This window comes from Camelus dromedarius, chromosome 16, assembly GCF_036321535.1.
Source record: "Camelus dromedarius isolate mCamDro1 chromosome 16, mCamDro1.pat, whole genome shotgun sequence".
NCBI classification, from domain to species: Eukaryota; Metazoa; Chordata; class Mammalia; order Artiodactyla; family Camelidae; genus Camelus; species Camelus dromedarius.
In genome coordinates, this window is record NC_087451.1 from 45,282,687 (window position 1) to 45,302,392 (window position 19,706).

Here is a 19,706-nt window from a genome sequence, read left to right on the forward strand (position 1 = left end):
ACTTAAGGAGCACGGATATGGCATTAACCTGTCACTGTATTTCCCAAGCATGTTCTGCAGAACTCTAGTTTTATAGGTTCTTCATTGTTAGGTGAAAAAAAAAAGTTTCATAATCATACAAGTTAGGGTAAAGCAATGTTAGACAGAACCCATTACTGCAAGACTTCTTGGAGCTTTTAATATAGTGTACATTGTGAAGAGGGTAGCCTTTGCAGTCTTTCCCAAACTTGTTTCACCCTTGATCTTTTTGCTTTACTGAACATCTTTCAGGATTAGTATTCTGCCTAAAAGAAACACAGCATAGTAGAAAACCCAGGTTTGGATGAGCAAGAGGTGAGAAAAGAGGTTGCTATTGGGATTATCCAACAGTAAGATAAAGAGTACAGATTAGAGTAAAAGCAATAGAGTGGAGCTGGTTACATTTAGAGAGAAACATCACAGATGCTGAAAATTAGATCCAACTAGGAGAAAATGATCTTAGATTCTTTGAGTAAGCTGCTGTGCACCTAAATTCAGAGGTTAAGTAGCTTCCCCATGCAGCTAAGAGAGGAAGTATAGGGTTAGAACCCTTATCTGTATGACTTCAGAACGTCATGTTCTGATGATTTGATGTCTAGGATTTGCTTCAATAATCTGGGGAAGGAGGAGCATAGGCTTGTAAATGGAGGTGGCAGGGGAGACCGAACACTGATTATTATTAAATCTGAATAATGGGCACATGGAGTTTGTTATAGTGTTCTACTTTTGTATATGTATGAAATTTTCCTTAAGAACAAGTTTTAAAAGAATAAACAGGTAAACAAATAAAACTCTCTTCCTACACATTATAGTGCATAAGTGATAGAAAAGGTAATCAACCCTTAATAATAGTAAAGTTAAGATTTTGCAGTCACTAATCATGTTCCAGGCACTGTGCTAAGCCCTTGGCACATATTTCCTCACTGAAACCCCATAACCCTACGGGCAGTTAGGAGAAGTGATAAAAAGGAAACTGTTTTAGGAGAAAGATGATGAGTTCATGTTATGCATTAGTCAATATCAAAAAACTAGCATCTTCAAGATATGTGCATGTTATATAAACAAATTTAGACTGTATAGCACAGGGAACTATATCCAATACCTTATAGTAACCTATAATGAAAAAGAATATGAAAACAAATATGTATGTGTATGTGTGACTGAAACTTGATGCTGTATACCAGAAATTGACACATTATAAACTGACTGTACTTCAATTAAAAAAATAAAAGATACATGAATGTGACTGTGAAGTTATAGGTGGTACCAAACAAGGATTTATTTATTTAGTGATAGGCCCTGTCATTCCTTAGGCTCTAAAGCTCTAGCTATTTAGTGAGAACCAATAGATAAATAACCAATAAATAGATGTAAGCGATTCTCATTCTAGCATCCCCAGGAAGATTGATCTGTGTGATCTTTGTCCTCCTCCCCATATTGTCCGACCAGGAACTAAGTGAAGAACTTTCCAACAAGCTGCTGCCAGGGCCACTCACTCTTCAGCTTGATTAGGGAATAAATTATAAGTCATATTCTGTGCTCATGTTATAAGTCTCGCAATCACATCCCATTCATTCTTACAGTCATCTTTGCTTTCTATCTGGATGTAGGATCTCAGGAAGCTTTGTCATTAATAAAATACATAGTTGAGATTAAAGATGAGGTTTAAATTGTCCAACTTCCGAAGCTACTGGCTTGTCTGCTTATTTGTTAAATGGTATTTTTGGTGTGATGTTTGTTGGATGCATAATTACCCAAAAATATTTTAAATAGAAAATATAGAAAAGTATAAGGAAATAAAAATCACTTGCAAACTACCACCTAAAATTAACCAATGTTAATGGTTTAGTATATATCCTTTCAGCCTCTCCCCACCATGCTTGTACTTATTCTCTTTCTTTCATAAAATTCAGACCATACAGTGTATGTTTTATTCTTTTTTAATATTTTAAAAATATCCTTTATATGTATATTCACACACACATATATATGCATATATATATATACACACATACATGTATATATAGTTCGAGGGGAAATGTTGCCTTTGTTGTTTGGTGGTTTGGAAAATACTAATTTTAAGTGCTACTGGTGATTAATTTTTTGAAAAACATGCATAATCCTCTATTCTCAAAATATCAACATCAAGAATGAAAAAGAAACTGACTGCCTTACATTGAAGATGTGGAAATTAGGATTGCTTACCATATATATTTTCTTTTCCACACAGTTGCATTTTGTTTCTAAATTTACAATAATTATTTATTTTTAAATTTTTATTTATTTGGGGAAGGTAATTCAGTTTGTTTGTTTGTTTGTTTGTTTGTTTTTAGAGGTGGTCCTGGGGATTGAACCCAGGACCTTGTGAATGTCTACCACTTGAGCTATACCTTCACCCCAATAATTATTTAGAATTAATTTTATATTGTGTTTTCAGTGCTCACCATCAGTCTTTTAATTCTGTGGCTTTCTTGTTCTTGATTTATTTGTTACTCAGTTGCAACATTGTGGAATTTTTTTCAGCAATGATAAACATGGAGGCTTTTAAAAAATTAAGATGATTTTTGAAAAATACAGTAGTAATACACATACTCATGCAAAAGAATCAAACAGTTCACAAAAACATATAGGCAGAAGTCACCCTTCAGGGATAAGCACTGTTAACAATTTGATATTTATCTTTTAAGACCTGTTCTTGCCCACTGAAACATATTTATAAGCATATATACATACATGATCAAAATGATGCTATGATAATGTAGTCTCTTCCTTACTTTGTTTGTTCTATTAAACAATATATCAAGGACATTCTTCATGACTACTTTTTGAACACTTGGGTTTTGAAAGTGTTCTTATTTTGCCCTTGCACACAAATGACAACTTAGCTTGGGTCAGCTTTTTTTCTCCTTTAAAACAATAATTGGTATTCCATTGCATTAAATGGTTAGGAAAAATTAGTGAAAAGTCTGATTTTTCTTCCTTTGTAAGTAAAAAATTTTTTTACACCCAGCATGGGTAACTTGCAACTTTTTAAATCTTGAATTTCAAATTGTATGAGGATTTGTTTAGATGTGGGGCTCTGTTCTTTAATTTTTCATGGTTCATAATGAGCTTTTCAAATAAGCAGATGCAGTTCTATCTTTGGACCAGGAAAGTTTTCACCTCTTATGCCCTTGATTGCTCTTGTTGTGTTTGTTCTATTCTTTTCTTCAGTAATTTCTTTCCTCCTAATATGTATATTGGATCCCCGTTCTTTGTCCTCTACATATCTTTCTGTCATCATCTTAATCCCTTTTTGCTTTTCCTCTGCATTCCTGGAGGGCTTCTCAAGTTTGTCCTCTCTGGAATTGATTCAAATTTTTACAGTGCTGATTCTACTCTCTACTGCTTCTAATTCAGCTTTTAAGTCTCCTATTGCATCATTTGTTCCCTTACATTATTTCCCTATCTTATTCTGTAACCTTTGTATTTTGCCTGCTTTTTTTCCAGGTCCCTTTTATCTGTCTTTGCTTTATCATTCATTTTTAAGCATACTTCACAGAATCTATGATTTTTAAAAATTCAGTTGTAGGATTAAAGCAGATACTACCTCCTTCTTCATCTAACACCCCCGCCTCCAAATATTCTCTGTTACTCTGTCTCTTTGCATGCTATGTTCCCTTTTTTTTTATGTTGCAGATTCTTTTTATAGGCCCCAGCTTGAATTTCTGCAGTCTGATTCTGGCCATTTGTATTTATTTGAACAAGGAAAGGTGTACTCAGGTCTAACATTCACTTCACAACAGGCCAGGTAGATTCTCATGGGGTGCTTTTTTTGTCTACAAATGTTATTTAGAATCTCCTTTTCAAGTCTAAAACTGGTTGATATGAGTTTGTATTACCAGGTCACCACCATCAAGGGTGTGGGGAGGAGGCCAAGTGGTGTGCATTCTCAATAAATTTATTTTCTACATATTCTGTCCTGTATTTAATGGAGCTCACATACCAGAGCTAATATTCCACATCCAGTCTCTGTTTCTCAGAAATGATATGGCAATGTCTGACTTCCTTTTCTTTCCGGAGCTGTGGCCTACCATGTCAAGAAGAAATCCCACCCTCTGGCCACTTCCATTTACATTTACTTGGGCCTCTCTGAGCTGCTGGTTGTAAGTGGTACTGATTTGTAGCAGTGAGAAGTCTTGTAAGTGGTATTCTGCATCTTTCCCCATACCCTCACACCCTGTGATAGACAGAATAATGCCCCCCTACAAAAGATGATCCGTGTCTTAGTCCCTAAAACCTGTTAAATTGTTACCTTAAAAGACAAAAGGACCTTTGCAGATGATGATCCCAGTTTATCCAGGTGGGTTTAATGTAATCACAAGCATCCTTATAAGGAGGCAGGAGTGTCAGGATCAGAAAAGGGAGATGTGGTGATGGAACCAGAAGTCACAGAGAGGGAGAGAGATTTGGAAATAGTATGCTGTTGGCCTTGAAGATGGAGGAAGGGCCCTTGGGCCAAGGAATGCAGGTGGCCTCTAGGTACTAGAAAAGTCAAGGAAACAGATTCTCCTATAGAGCCTCCAGAAAGAACACAGCCCTGTCAACAACTTGATTTTAGTACTTCTGACCTCCCAAACTGTAAGATAATAGTGTTATTTTAATTAAATTTGTGGTAATTTGTTTTGACAGCAATTGGAAACTAATTTACCCTTCCAAACCAGAGAATTTTGCCAGGCTCTTCATTATTTACTTCTCTTGCCACTTTCTTTTTCTTTTTTTAACCTTTTAAATTATGAAATATACATATGAAAATGCATAAAACAAAAAGACTCATCACAAAGTGAGCCACTGTGTAACTACTATCAAGAAATAGAACGAGACAAAGGTGATTAATTACCAGTTTCACTCAGCTCATGTTGGAAGTTACAGCCAGTGTAATAAGACAAGAAAAAGAAAGTACTGAAAAGACAATTGGAAAGGAAAAATAATAAAGCTATCTTCATTCGCAAATAATGTGATATATACTTAGAAAATCCAAAAGAAAGTAAGGATAAATTACTACAGTTAATAGGTGAATTTAGCAAAGTTGCTGGATATAAAGTCAGTATACAAAAATTAATTATGTATCTGCATACTGACATCAAACAAAATGAAATTTTCTAAAAAGTTGCTTTCTTAGGTAGGGAAGCTGTGAATTGGCTCTTAATGACCTGTTTCCAGCTATCCTCTGTCCATCTGGCAGTAATTCTTCATGGTTTATGGCAGATGGATGGCACTTTCCCATTTAACAGCCATTGACTGCTGTGCAGGAGGCACTATTCTAGAAACCACAGCCATTGCTGTGAACACAGTAGACAAAGGAGGCATCATGGGGCATGGGGCTTGCTGTGTGTATTCAGTTTGGTTACTTCAGTTGGGATATTGGAAGTTGAGTTATTTAACTCAGAAGTCTGTGCTTTAAGTTTTTTTATTATAAAAATAATCTTTCTTTGTATTACAAAATAGATGTTCATTTTAAGAACTACTAGAAAAATCAAGGTTAGCAGTAAGGAGAATAAAACATTCCTAGATCTTTCTGTCTTCTATCCTGGTTGGATAGAAAGATGGATGGACAGATATTTATGAAGTTTCTTGCTTTTTAACAAATAGAATGAAATTGTATATACTGTTTTGTAATCTACCTTGTTCACTTAACAATAAATATATCCTGAATATATTTCCATGTTCACTTATGATGTGAATTTTAATGGCTGCATTATATTAACATGTATGTCACACCATGCTGGATAAGATCTTTTGTTGGTTTTCACTTTTTGAATTAATTTCTCCTTCTTTTACTTCCCTCTCTGTCAGTCCGTAGATATCTACGGAAAAAATGTTTCCAGCCAGATATTTAGAAATGAACTATGAACTGTATTTATTTCCTCCTCTATTTTGCCTGTTTAATCAAAGGAGCCCTTGATATGGGTTTAAAGTTAGTAATAAGTTACATAGTGTTTTGAAAAATCCTCTGGTTTATATCTAAAAAATGTTATAAATTCAGACCTCCCCCCCACCCTCACTTTAGGTGCAATAAATACCTTACTGGACCATTTTGTTTCATGATTCAAACAAAAGGGCCCTGGTGGCCCTTTGGCACTGATCGTTTCTGTTGTGTATTTCTCTCTCTCTCTCACACACACACACCTGTTTACTAATTGTTTATAAATTTATAGAAGTACTAATTACCACTTCCATTTGCTTCAGTCCTTTCGGATTGTATCAGTTACTGCCTAATTTATAAATCCAATTCCTTAAATGGGCCCCACTGAACTCAGTTATCCTTAGGCCCATGCTATGGGTAGTTCAATGGCTAGGTGTTCTTTTTGTTCTAGGTTAGTAATTCTCACACTTGAGCATTCATCAAACTACCTAGAGGGCTTTTTAAAATTGCTGGTCCCTACCCCAAGAGTTTCTGATTAGTCAGCAGAGAGAGAAATTGAAAAATTGCATCTCTAACAAGTTTGCAGGTGATGCCAATGGTGTGGGTTCCACACTTTCGAGAACCACTGTTTAGGAATTTGGTGGCTATGAGGGTTGCAGCCATTAGGCAAAGATTTTGGTCGTGGTAAAAATAGTATTTCTGGTATAAGTAGTCTTCCTAATTCTATCTTTAATTCTGGAATGTAGAGCATATTACATGAGAGTTTATATACTTTGCCTCCATATTGCCGTACAGCTTTCTGAGCTCTTCAGTAGTTATATTCAGAATGTTATAAATACATTTTTCCTGAATATGTATGAAGAGTCACATACCTGGCTCTCCTTTCCAAAGAGGACCCAGAGTAAAACAACTGATTTTAGTGAGTGCGTATCATGTGATAGGCACTGGCTTGTTGTTTTATATTATCTCATTTAAATTTCACAAAAGCCCTATGGGAATTTGACTAGAAGGAAGAACTTGCCCAGGATGACATAGGTAAGAATGAAGGAATCAAATCCAAGCAATCCAAGTCTAGACCACACACTCTTAATTGAACATAAACACAGTAGTAGAGCGGTTGAACAAGCATACTTCTAGGTCTCTTCTCAGCTTTGACAGTTCTTTTATTTTCAGTGGAGCTTGATTTCTCACTAGGAGCTTGGGAACTACTAACCTGGTTTAGGGAGATCATCAATAGTTCCTGAGGATGAACAAAGAAGTAAAAGTTCATATGAAGGGAATAGGTGCTCAAATTGAATGCACCTGCTTCTTTCTCTATAGGTTGGCTAGTCTTCAAATCTTTGAACGCCCTTGGTCTAGAATATGAGTCTTTGGAGAGAGAATTTATTTTTGGCAAACTCTTCAGAGTGCTCTGAGAGACACTGAGTATATGCACTGGATGATCTACATTGTTTTGAAAGTGTATCCAAGGGCAAGAAAATATTAAGAGTAGTGGTAATGCAGCCTCTAAGGACCAGAAGGTCAGAACAATGCCCTGGCCTCCAGATTTTGCATACAGGATTCCTTATAGATGAACAGTGATTCTTAGAGTTGGCTGTTTGGGATAACTGATACATAAAAACCTGAAAGTCAGCAATATAAGTATGCCTACCTATCTGCATACATACATACATTAAGTCTTGGCCCAAGACTTAATGAATGTGGGCTATAATGAAAAATGAAATTGGTAAGGGGAAGATGTCTGATACTCAGAGAAGACCTTTAACTATTGACATAAACTTCTGCCTCAGAACTTTCTTTCCTACCCTTTAAAATTTTCTTTACTAATATAATCACTCATATCTGTAAAAGAAGATGTATTATACTTTTAGTTCATAATTTTAGATATCAAAAAATTTTATTTAAAGTCAATACTTCACATTTATTAATCAATTTATTGAAATATAATTTTCATACAATAAAGTCACACATTCGAATGTACTGATGTATCTGTATACCTATGTAAGGACCACCCCAGTGAAGATGTAGAATATTTCCATCTCCCCAAAATGTTCCCAAATGCCTCTTTGCAATTAATCTCCCCAGTCCACTCCCCACCCCAGGCAACCACTGATCTATTTATTCTCAATATAAATTAGTTTTGTCTGTTCTAGAATTTCATACAAGTGGAATCACACATTTATGTTTTGTTCCCAAACCCCAACTTGGTGATAGTCAACTTCCAAGCCCTGTCTCTCCTGCAGATTTTGTTTTAGGCTGAGTTGAAGGAACTATTAATGCAGATTCAGATTAGGTTTAACTCTGGGGTATGGCCTCTCTGCAGTCTCAGATGTTTGTCAGGGGATGTTAACAAGGTATTAAAGTCACTTCACTCTGGCAGTGTTGGAACTTCAGCTGCCTCATACCTAGGCAGTGTTCTTACCTCAGCACTGCTGGACCCCTGATACCTCTCTGTTCCACTCTTAATTCTGTAGTAGTTGCCATCTGGTAAGCTCTGATTGTCTTGGCCTGCATATGTACAGACCAGCCTTCACCCTCTTGTTCACTGAGGTTTCTCACGTGTGCTTCTTGCCCCTTCTTTATGCAACTTCTTTCTTTTCATTTCCTTACTTATAGATTCAGCCCCTTCAGCTCCTCAGATTCTGTTCTCTGCCTCCTCAGCTCAACAGGACCACTGTAATATCCTTTGGATTCAACTTTCTGTGTCATGGTTGGAAAATTATCCTCAAGCAGAGAACTGAGTGATCACAGGCTCATTTCACAAGTTTCTGTTCTCTCAGGGATCACTGTCCAGCACTGCCTGTTGACTACTGCCTAAAAGCAGTTACCTTATGTATTTTATAGCTGTTTATGGGGGGAGGACTAGTCTAGTAGCATCATGGTCAGAAAAAGAAGGTGGATTGTCCTTAATTAATTACAGAATAATTCATGCTCTCTGCAATAATATTAAAATAACATAGAACTCTAGAAAATAAGAATACAAGTCCGTCCCTTCCAAAGATGATTGCTATTAACAGTTGTAACAGAAGATTACTTTTTCTAATAAAATTCAAATGCATGCTATATACACGTTATTTTGCTTAATACACCTTGGAACTGTTTCTAAATCAGTACATACTACAGAATTGTTCTTCAAGTTACATCATATTTCATTGTATCGCTATAATTTATGTACCCATCTGTCTTTTAGATACTCAGTTATGTCCGGTTTTTGTTATTGCAAACAGTGCTGAAATGAACGTCCTTGTACTTAAATCTCTGTATACTTACAGGACTATTTCTGTGGAATAGACACCTGTAAGTGGAATTGCTTTGTCAAAAAATACACATGTTTACTATTTGAACAAATACTGCCAAATTGCCCTCCAAAATGATCCTATTAGTTTACACTCCCATTAGCAGTATACAAGTGTCTGTTTCTCCATACTCTCACTAATACTGCTTACTATTATCAATATTTTCAATTCCTGACGATTTTCTGGGTTGAAAAATCTCACTTTAACTTGCATTTATTTACTAGTGGAATAAAGGAGCTTTCTGTATGCTTATTGTCTGTTCATATTTCTTTCTCTCTGATTTGTGCATATATATATATATATATATATATATATAGTTATTGCCCTGCCCACTTTTATATTTTTATTATCCTTATTGATACATAGAAGTTCTTAATATACTATAGACAGTTTTATTTTCTCCTGGTTTGTAGCTTATTTTATAATCTTGTTTACAATGTATGATTTAAAATTTTTATAGAGTCAAATCTGTCTTGACTTTTCCTATGTGATCTCTTGAGTTTTCTTGTTTCGCTTTTCTCATCTTGGTACACACCTATTACTGTTCTTGCTAATTGTTTAACTTGATTTCTCTGAAAAGAAAGGTTTGTGATTAACAAGATACACTGTGATCTATCCAGGCCTCTGTTGGAATTTTGGCTGTAAAGTAGGAACCACCAATTTTAACTGCTCCAACTATTCCAGAATTGCAGTCATTTGGAACAAAGGCTTTTGAAGGTTTGATGTTTTTGTGGACAATTTTTCATGCTATCATTGTCAGTGAGAGGAAAAATGAATCCTTATCTCCTTAAGAAAAAGAATCCAAATGTTTCTTAACTACCAGTAAACTCAGAAGTAACCAGATGAAATGATGTAAAACCTCATTTGTAGTGAATGTTTATCTAGCAGTAGTTGGGTGTTTTTGTTTTTGTGTTTGTTTTTGCTCATGGACACAGCCCCCTCTAAAGTGAAGAAGAGAAAAAATGAGAAACAGTTCTTAATTCTAGAGTGCAGTGGAAAAACGTGGTTTTCATATGTGCAGCAAAAACCTTTGGAAGGTTGGAATTGCACAATGAGTGTAGGTTGAGCAATTGCTTAACAAGGCATCCACACTGGGGGGGGGGGGGGGGGTTGTCCTTTGCTCTTGTGCAATTAGGGAACTCCAGAGCTGTCTGAATAGGGGATTTCCTTTTATTTCTTATATGCTATTTTAAAATTTTACTTTTTCCCTTCTTTTCAATGTTCTTTTTATCTTATCCCCCCCCCCCATTTTACTTGTTTATGGGTTTCTTCCTTTCTTTCTTTCTTTCTTTCTTCCTTTTTTTTGAGGTGGGGGAGAGATTAATTACCCAGACATCCACACATCCCCACCTCTGTGACATGACTGTGACTGGGCCAGGTTCTGCAGATGGTGGGAGGATGGTTGCTCATGGTTTAAGGATTTCTAGTTCAGCTTCTTCTCACAACTGCAATACTCAGCTGGTTCTGAGTGTTTGAAATGTTGCTAATCAGCCGGCATCCTCTGATTTCTTAGTACTAGAGTTTTGCAGGCTTTGTAATGAGTTTTCTGGGGGTTTTGCCTGTTTTGCTTTTAATGGTGACTGACACCTCCTGATGGTGATCAGCTGCAGGCTTTACTAGGAAGTAAAGCCAAACTTTAAGCTAAAAGCATAGGAGCCAACCAGTAAGAGCCAGAGCTATACAGGTCTTGTTTCTCTCTTGGCAAAAGAAAAGGCCTTGTTTTCTCCCTTCCCTTTAGCCTGCTCAGTCACACTCAGGTTAGATGGTACTTAGTGAGCATGTGCCTGATTCTGATTCTCTTCCCCCCTTTACCTTTGTGCTGGGGTACTGGAATCTCTTTGCTCTCAGCTTTGCTGTGTTCCAGAGGAACAGCAGAGGTAGTTGGGTCAGAGTGCCAGAAAAGCAGAAGTTAAGTATGTGGATTTCATAGCCGCATGTATGAGTGTTTGTGGGGCAGGGAACTTCTAATGGAAAACATTTGTGTTGCATCGAAAACAGAGCGAGGCCTGGTTAGAGTCTGTCTGCTCTGTCAGTCTGTTCCCTACTAGCACTAGTCATTGTTCTCCTGGGAGTCTCAGGCGTATTGTGGTTTCTTCTGCTCTTGCTAGTCCCTAATCTTGCCAGAGTTCTTGTGTCACGGGTGGCCCCATTCGCAGTTGGGAGTGAGACTGCAGAAGTGGTGACTAATGACTTTGAAGGCACTCAAGCCCACATAATGGCTTAGAGACCCTTTTTAGGGTGAGCTTGGGGAGAGGGAAGGGTCTCCAGCCCAGACAGTGGGAGAAGCATGCTTAGACTCATACAGACGCCTTTTTAGTCCCTGCTTTTACTGCTAGCAAAGCACAAACCAGAACAGACACCAGAGGCAGTCTTGCTGTTTGGGCTTGCCATTTCATTTGTAAGGGATGCACCTGGGTGCCTCTGACAGGCTGATGTCAATCAGGTTGTGTCGCTGGATCCCCTTTGGGAAATATAGAAGAGAAAGTGCTAATTTCCCTGAGGATAGTGTCACTCCCAAGATTGGAGGGACCTGTAACTTGAGCTGCTTCTTTTTCCCCCACCTAGACTCTCTGAAATTCACATTTGTTCCATCATTTAAAAAAAAAAAAAAAAAAAAAAGAAGAAGAAGAAGAAAAGAAAACAAAACAAAACAAAAAATCAGCTCAGAGTTTTCTAGGTCCCCAAGAAGGCACCTCACCAATGTGGTTTTCACATTTTCAGGTTTTTGGCTGGTGGATAAGATTAAGCAGAAATTCTCCTTCCCCTGATAACAATACATTCAGATGCAGGATCAGGAGCGTGTGGATTAAAACCAGACGGTGGATGATTAATATTTTTGCTTATAGAGGTAGACATGGCAGCTTCCTCCATTTAAATGAAAAAGCCCTTTCTCTGCATTTGTATTTGTGCATATGCTTACATGCCTTTGCTCCTCGAAGGTGAGAGTCTTCGAAGAGTTTCTAGCTTAGTTATTGTTTCCAAGTACCGTGTCCTTCCTCTTGCCTGAAGCACCCAAGAAGTACTAGAAGGATTAAGCTGTGAAGCAGAGGTGTGAAGATGAGCCACTAAAATGAAAGTGGGGATATGTTCTCTTTTTCAAGCGAACTGCTTTCACAGCTCTCCAGGTGCCACTGTAACAATCACCTGTATCCACTCCCTGTGGTCTTGTGACCACATTATAAGACATATAATCTTTAAAAATATTGCACCTTTGGAGGTGCCCATAATTTCATTATTAGATAATAATGATATTTTAAAAAACGAATAAATTGGGAGTTCGAGATTTGTAAATATTAACTACTATATATAAAACTTAATAAAAAGTGTCTTGTGTATAGCACCGGGAACTGTATTCAGCATCTTGTAGTAACCTATAATGAAAACGAGTATGAAAACAAATATATGTGTGTATATGTATGACTGAAACATTATGCTGTATACCAGAAATTGACACATTGTAACTGACTATACTTCAACTAAAAAAAAAGTAACTCTGTCATTACAGGTATACTTTAAATTTTTTGACTTCACTCACTGACATGACAAAGATTTCTTGTAATTAGACCTTGGCAGGTGTTTGTTTACTATTTTAAAAATATGTTTTGGGATTTATTTTTATTAGGCTTTGTGCTCATGAACCCATTCAGGGCAAGAGGCCTCCAGTTAGCTTAAACCTCTGATTTCCCCCATGATTTTTAAACTTGGATACACTTTGCCCTTTGTAGAAACAGACCTCTGCCCAAATGAAACAGGAAATGAAAGGGGAGGAGAAAAACCGAGCTGGGACTTGGTATCTTTTTATCTGCATATGGAATAGTGCATTGTCTCTGTAACTGTGAAGTTTGGGGGACAAAGGGTATAAAGTTCCTTTTATTCCAACAGAAATATAGGTCTGTTTTAATGCTGCCTCCAATTTCAGGGTGAAAGTGGGCTCTGTGTCAGCCTGTGTTGCATCCCCAGGTAACCCCACTCACAGAATGGGATGATGTTCCTCAAATTCATCCCTTTCCTGAAAGACCAAGATTTTTTTGTTTACATACCTTAAAATCCACCCTTTGTTACACGGTTTTGACAAATACATAGTCATGTAACCACCACCACAATTAAGATACAGTGCATTTTCATCACTCCAAAACATCTCACGAAACCAACCCCTCCCCTGACTCCCAGTGCCTTGCAGCCTCTGATCTGTTTTCTGTCCCTACAACTTTGCCTTTTTTCAGAATGTCATATTAGAAAACGTATAGTAATTAGCTTTTTTAAGTTTGGCTTTAGTCCCATGGCAGAATGAATGCATTTGAGATTCATCCATGTTGTTGCCTGTATCAGTAATTCATTTTTGTTGTTGCAGAGTTGAATTCCATTGTGTGGATTCCACAATTTGTTTATCCATTTACCAGTTGATGAACATTTGGGTTGTTTGCAGCTTTTGGTGATTATGGATAGAACTACTCCAAACATTCATGTATAGATTTTTAAGTGAACTTGAGTTTTCATTTCTCTTGAGTAAATACCTAGGGATGAATAGATGGGTCATTTAGTTAAGTGTAAGTTTAACTTCGTTAGAAATTGTCAAAGTGTTTTCCAAACTGGCTATACTGTTCTGCATTCCCATCAGCTATGTATGAGGATTCCAGTTCCTCCACATCCTTGCCAGCACCTAGTACTGCAGTTTCATTCTAACAGGTATCCCATTGCAGTTTTAATTTGCATTTCTCTAATGACTAATGATGTTGAGCATCTTTTCATGTGCTTGGTAAAGTGTTTTCAGATCTTTTGCCTATTTTTAAATTGGATTATTTGTTTCCTTACTGAGTTCTGAGAGGTCTTTATATATTCTGGTCGCAAATCCTTTGTCAGATATATACGTGTTGCACATATTTTCTCTCAGTCTGTGGCTTGTCTTTTCACTTCAGAGACTAAGGTTTGACTGATTAGATGCTGAGCACTAGACGTTTTAGGCTCTCTTGGTAGAAGAAAGTAAGGAAATTGAGACCTTAGTCAGCAGAAAAATGTGAGAACCACCCCTTTTGGAGCTGTTTATTTAAAATACAAGAGAAGGGAAAGGGGTGCGCCAGGACTGAGTTGTGCAAACAGATGTCTGAAACTTTCTTTAATTCCTTTTCTCTCTCCTGTCCCCGCCTATGATGTGGATTCTGGGCTCTTACCTCCAGTGGGGTTCCTGCCACCATTCCAAAGCCATGGGGGCCTCTCTAGCTCTGCAAACGCCTGTGGAATACCAGAGAGGGCAGACCAACTTCTTGCTCAGAGTATATTCCAGACTGAAGTAGTTTTTGATAAGTAATCATTCCCAAGCCCTAAAGTGATAGCCTCCAAGGAGTCACCCACTTTGAAGAGCTTCTTTCATCTCCAGCTGGACTGTTTTTCCAAACAAGCATCGGCAGTGCCTAGTCAGGGCCCTGCCACTCAAGGTTCTGCCATGAGAAGCAAATTGGCAGCAACAGGCAGCCCCCTGAGGCAATGGAATTCAGTTCTTAGAACATACATTAAATGTGGATGAGATATTTATTTATTATGGGACTCTTTCATGTTACATGGAATTCCTTCCACAGGGCAGCCCACTTAGGTACAGGGGAGAAAATATGTTCTGCTCCTTTGGACAAAAGTCAAGAAAAGGTCCTATGTGGAGTCTTGTCACTGTTTAATTGCTGACACTCTTACGGTGTTTTTCTTAAACAAGACACTGGCAGAATTTCTTTTCTTTCTGCACATGACACAGATCACTAACACTACATGTGATGGACAGAGGAGGCCTGCTCTAGTCCTAGAGGTCTGCCCATTTCTCCAGGATAATGCAGTCTGGTCAAGACTCTGGCTTCTGACCCCAGTAGGAGTGATGTGTACAGAGAAGAATTTCTGACCCTTTACTAATCTCAGTTATTTGAGTCCTTTTTGTAAACAAAGCGTCTTTTAGGCAAGCTTAAAACTTTTCCTGCTCATTTAGGTACAAATTTCCCACTTTCCTAAGGACAGATAAATTCAATTAAAGATAAAACCGTAATATGGAATAATAGTTCAGGCTTTAAAAACAAAGGGAGGGGTTAAAAACAAGTTCTGCAATAAATCTGCAAGTATGGAATCTAAGGGAAATGATCCCATCTGGAAAACTCTACCAGTGGTGCTGCGGCTGGTTTGTGGAGCAATGCAGATCATGTAGTGAAAAAAGACCCTGCAGTCTTGAAAGATGACAGCCTCCTTAATTGATGTCCATTTCAGCTGGTGCTGTGCCAGCTTATGTTGGCCCCAGTCCAGCGTGCCTGTAATTTGGGAGCCAGGTGTGAAGCATTTTTGTTCCATCTTGTTCCCCAACATCTACAGAAGCCTTACGCATCTCACTTGAGGCAGCAGCACTCTGTAGGAAACAGATGTACAGGTAGAGGTGGAAGGAAGTGTCACAGCTGGGTTATGGATATTAAAAAAAAAAAAAAAAAAGCCCTCACCCACACTCAAGTGAGATCTGGGCTTGAGATTTGGAGGAAAGAGTATTTCACAGCCTCAGTATAAGGTGTGACAATCAAGTACCCTGATTACTCTGATACTCATTTGTGATTTTTAAAAACACATCTTATTACTTTAGAGTTAAATACACTTCATGTGAACAGAGATCAGTAGTGATTTGCCTTCTGTCTAACTCTGGTAACAGCAAGTGCAATATAAAAAACATCTCAAGATGTCCATCGGAATTGAGTCTGATCACTTCCATAGCATCTAAGAATCAAGGAAAGATAACCCCCTGAGAGGTTAGCTACCCCTGACTAGATGGGGACACAGCTGTGTTCTTCAGGGCATCTTGATGAACACAGTGGAAGACATCTGTCCGATGCATTGATACTAGGACCTTGGTGTTCAAAATATGGATGCATTTGGCCCCAGAAGATGTCTTTCCCAGAATCTAACCCATATTCTTTCTAGCCCTCAGGCTAAACTGAACATTAAAGAACACGGAGTTCTGCCTTTCAGGATTACAGAACAAAAGCAGGATCCTCCCTGTGGGGACGTTAAAGTCCTGTGGACATAGAACTTCAGTGTTGGAATTGGTGCTTTGCCACTGGCTTACATTTTGATATAAGGCAAGGTTTAGCCTTCTAGAACTAAGAGTCAAGTCTGTTTCCTGGAGGGCCCAACCCATAAGCAGACAACTGAAGGAACTGGAGGAATGCTTTGTCGTTCCTTCATTTGACTCAGAATCTCACGCAGACAGAGCTGAGGATGGTTTTTGGCCTTGAGAATCAGACCACGTAGTCAAGGAGTAACAAGCTTCCCTAGGTTACTTTTTGCTCTGAAAGTGCCAGGTTCACAGGACAGCCTTTGGTTCACTGAGAGCTTTAATCTGTTCTTATGTTGTCAATACTAGAAGATGGAAAGTCCTTACACCAGACCTTTCAAGAGGATGAGGAGCTAGGGAGGATGGGTTTCTTCTAATTCAAGTTTTACTCTTTAAAACACTCTCATTCCACTTTTAAAAAATTATAATTGTTAAAATATACATAATATAAAATTTACCATTTTTGAAGTGTACGGTTCTATGGCATTAAATACACTCCTGTTGTTTTTGCAACCATCACCATCATCCATCTCCAGGACTTTTTCATCTTCCCCAACTGAAACTCTGAATTTAACTCCCCATTTCCTCCTCCCCACCCCCCGAGTCTCTGGCAACCACCATTTTACTTTCTGTCTCTGATTTGACTGCTCTACAAACCTCATATAAGTTGAATCACACAATATTTGTCTTTTTGTGACTGGCTTATTTTACTTAACGTAACATCTTCAAGGTTCATCCCGTTGTAGTACATGTCAAAATTTCCTTCCTTTTTAAGGCTAAGTAATATTATATATATATATATATATATATATATATATATATATATATATATATATATATACACACACACATATATATACATATATATATATACACTACATATTATTTATCCATTTGTCCATGGATAGACACTTGGGTTGCTTCCACCTTTTGGATGTTGTGAATAATTCTGCTGTGAACACAAGTGTACAAATATCTATTTAAGTCCATGCTTTCACTTCTTTTGGATGTGTACCTGAAAGTGGAATTGCTGGATCATATGGTAATTCTGTTTGATTTTTTGAGAAATTGCCATACCGGTTCCCACAATGACTGTATAGTTTACATTCTCACCAACTTTGCACAGGCTTCTAATTTTTCCACATCTTCGACACTTGTTATTTTCTATTTATTTGAAAATAGCTATCTTAATGGGTGCAAAGTGGTATCTCATGTGGTTTGATTTGCTTTTCCCTAATGACTAATGATGTTGAGCACCTTTTCATGTGCTTATTTATTGTGTGCATTTAAAAATATAATTTCTACTCTCACTTGATTGGCCTTGGGATGCCTGAGCATTAACTTTTTTTCCTTTGAGGCAAAGTAAGGCAGGGTAAAATAAAAGAAAGTGTCAGATGTGGGCTCTGATCCTAACTCTGCTATAGGCTGGTTGTATTGCCTTGGACAATTTAGATAGCCTCTCTGGGCATCTGTCTCTTTTTCACTAACACTGGGAAACCTACAACTGCCCTGTCCAACTCAAAGAGCTATTGTGAGGATAAAAGGAGATCAGGTCTGTGAAAGTACTTTGTAAAGTTTTTGTAAAAGTGAAGAAATGTGTATTCAAATAGTTTGCCTGTTGTTTTTAAGGGGGATGTAATTAGGTTTATTTATTTATTTAACAGATATTAGGAAATTAAACCCAGGACCTCATGCATGTTAGGCATATACTCTACCACTGAACTATACCCTCCCACCAAAACAGTTTGCGTATTTTAAAAGTTGGATTGTCTTTTATTGAGTTGTAGGAGGTTTTTTAAATCTATTCTAAATAAAATTCCTTTATCAGTTTTATGTATATATATATGTATATATATATATATATATATATGCAAATATTTTCTCCTATTCTGTGAGTTGATTGTCTTTTCACTTTCTTGAAATTTTTAACTTTGATGAAATTCAGTTTATCTGTTTTTTCTTTTGTTACTTGTACTTTGGTGTTGCAAACACATTTTTAAACAGTAAAAAATTGGGAAGTTTTATCACCAGAACACCCTAATAAAGGAAATTTCTTCTACCTGAAGTACATACTTTAGAAAACTATCCCAGATGCAGGCAGGAATGGTTTGCCATGATGGTAATTACAAAATTGGATCAGATTGATTACAAAAGAATCATGGAGTTGGGAGGCCCCTTAGAAGACAGCATGGTCAATCTACCTAATTAAGAAATAGTTTTCCAGTGTCCTTGTTGCTTCTGCTTCAGATACTTCCCACAGTTTACTCTGTCATGAGACAGTCACTATTTAAAATATTCTTTCTCAAACTGGAAACAATCTGCCTTTCTGTAATACCCACTTACTGATCTTAGATTCTCTTAGAGTTACAAAGCCTTTTCTCTCTATATCTGACACATCTTAGTATACTTAAGAATCCTCCTTAAATCTTTTCCCTAAGGTAAACATTCACCGGTACAATCAATTAGATTCTTGACTAGCACTATCAAATAGAACTTCTTTTGATGGTGGAAATGTTCTGTTTTTATACCATCCTAAATGGTAGCCATGTATGACTATTGAGTACCTGAAATGTGGCTGGTGCAACTGAGAAACAGAGATCTTAATTTAATTTTAATTAAACTGAAATATCCACATGTAGCTAGTGGCTATTATATTAGACACTCCAGGTCTAGATCATTCTCCTGGCTGGATTCCTGTATACCACTGGTTCTCAAATTATGGTAAATTATGGTCCTGGGGCCAGCAGCATGAGATTCACCTGGGAACATGTTAGGTATGTAATGTTTTAGGCCTTACTCCAGCCCTCTGAATCAAAAACTTTGAGGGTAGAGCCTAACAATCCATTTTAACAGGCTCTTTTGGTGATTCCAGTGCAGTAACAGGTTCTAGTTCTTCAAGGTTCCTTGTTAGAAGCAGTGCTCGGACATGGTCTGACCTACATTGAATCTACCTGAAGAGTTTCAATGGCTTTAAAAAAAAGTTTGAATACTTTTATGTAAATTTAGCACATTGACTATATATTATAAAATAAATAAGATGTGGTTATGAATAATTTTTAAAAAATAAATAGTAAGCTGCAGTTCAGCAGGAAAAGAGTTACTGAAAACTTTTCCCTAAATCTCACACACAGCCTTGTAGTGCTGGAATTAGAACCCTGGGCTTTCGACTCTTAGCCTGGTAATGCTTTCCATCTATCAGGCTGTTTCATGAAATAGGCCCCGCTATTTGTTTGGTTTGGTGTCTCCCAGAAGAGAAAAATCTGGTTCCTTGGCATGTATTTCACCCTACTCCCTTTGGGAGGCATTCCTGCCTGCTCTTCAGCCACTTCCCCCCTGTCAGGATGCTTCTATAGTCACACCCGATGCCCTGGGAACATCTCCCCTGGGGAGTTTAACAAACTTCACCTATATAGTTATTTTG

The 19,706-nt window shown here is 37.5% G+C and overlaps 1 protein-coding gene across 4 annotated transcripts in view; it reads left to right on the forward strand.

Moving 5' to 3' along the window:
- Window positions 1–19,706, forward strand: part of SMG6 (SMG6 nonsense mediated mRNA decay factor) — a 191,540-nt gene that overhangs the window by 102,440 nt on the left and 69,394 nt on the right. The gene's annotated exons all lie outside the window — the stretch shown is intronic.